The sequence below is a fragment of the Piliocolobus tephrosceles genome, unplaced genomic scaffold (assembly GCF_002776525.5).
Source record: "Piliocolobus tephrosceles isolate RC106 unplaced genomic scaffold, ASM277652v3 unscaffolded_41097, whole genome shotgun sequence".
NCBI lineage: Eukaryota > Metazoa > Chordata > Mammalia > Primates > Cercopithecidae > Piliocolobus > Piliocolobus tephrosceles.
In genome coordinates, this window is record NW_022325529.1 from 1 (window position 1) to 1,218 (window position 1,218).

At 58.9% G+C, this 1,218-nt stretch overlaps 1 pseudogene; it reads right to left on the reverse strand.

Annotated features, from left to right (window-relative positions):
- Positions 1-5: 5 nt before the first annotated feature.
- Positions 6-1,212, reverse strand: LOC113223373 (annotated as a pseudogene).
- Between the last annotated feature and the right edge of the window lie 6 nt (positions 1,213-1,218).

The window sequence follows — 1,218 nt, forward strand, 5'->3', positions numbered from 1 at the left end:
TCCCCCTGGTACTCAATTTCAAACCTTCGCAGCCCATTGATGATCTACAAAGCCAGGCTATAGGGACAGCTCAGAAAACACAGCCTCACATACAACTCAGAGGAGCCTGATGGCCTCTGCTCACGAGGGAGGAGGGAGCTAGGGATGGGGCAGGGCCCAGCCCATGCTCCTCTGAGACACGGGCCTCTCACCTGGTACTGCCCCAGGGGCGTGAGGATGAGTCCATCCTCACCCACAATGCAGTCGGGGAGCTGCTTTTTTCCATTCTCATCCTGGGTGGTGCCCAAGGCGAGCGTGAACTGCTTGAGCTGTGCTTCGCTGAGCTGCCAGAGAGAAGTGTCTCTGCCCTCAGCATCAAGATGAAGGAAGGGGACCAGTCTTCACCCCACCAGCCTAAAACAGCGCCAACAAGGGGACCCAGATATGACGCTCGAGGTGTGGGCCTGCCGCCCACAACACTGGGTCCGTATGTGTGGGGCCTGGGACTGAGCACAGGCTGGGTGGCTGAGCACAGGCTGGGTGGAGTGGATCTTTCGGGGAAGGGGACCCTGATGGCCGTGGGGCAGGTCCCATAGGTCGTACCTGGAATATCTGGCGCAGGTACTCCAGGGCCTTCTCCAGATATTCATTCATCTGTCTTCCGGACGCTGTCTTGCCCCATCTCGTCCAGGTCGTTGGCTGGGTAGGAGCCGCTGGTGTCCATGGAGCTAAAGCCCAGCCATGAGAGGAAGGAGTGGCCAGCCGGGCTCTCCGCACACTGGTCTGAGATGGACTTGGCTGTGTGTTTGGCCTGTGTGATGAGCTGAGCGAGGCGTAAGACCTGCAAGGGAGGTGCGGGCAGGTCACCAAGTCACCAGCAGGACAGGCCTGCGCTGCCACCCAGGCAGGCTGGCCGGGGGCCCCAAGAACAATGCACAGCCAGACTGCTGAGTGTCGGTAGGAGCAGCTTCCGCCGGAGAACTTTTAATGACTAAAGGATGATCATCTAAATTTGAAATTTCCCAACAAACACTGCCTTCGTTATCAGGAAAAAATGAGACTTTACTAAAACGGGGGAAGGAGATACGGCGACAAATCTACACCCAGCCTCCCTCCTTCCTGCCGGATCACAGCACTTCCCCCACTCTGCTCAGCCCCATGGCTCCAGGGGCCCTGAGGACAGGCACCGCCAGCCCACTCACCAGGGTGCGGGCTTCGGGCCCAAACATCGGGGTGTAC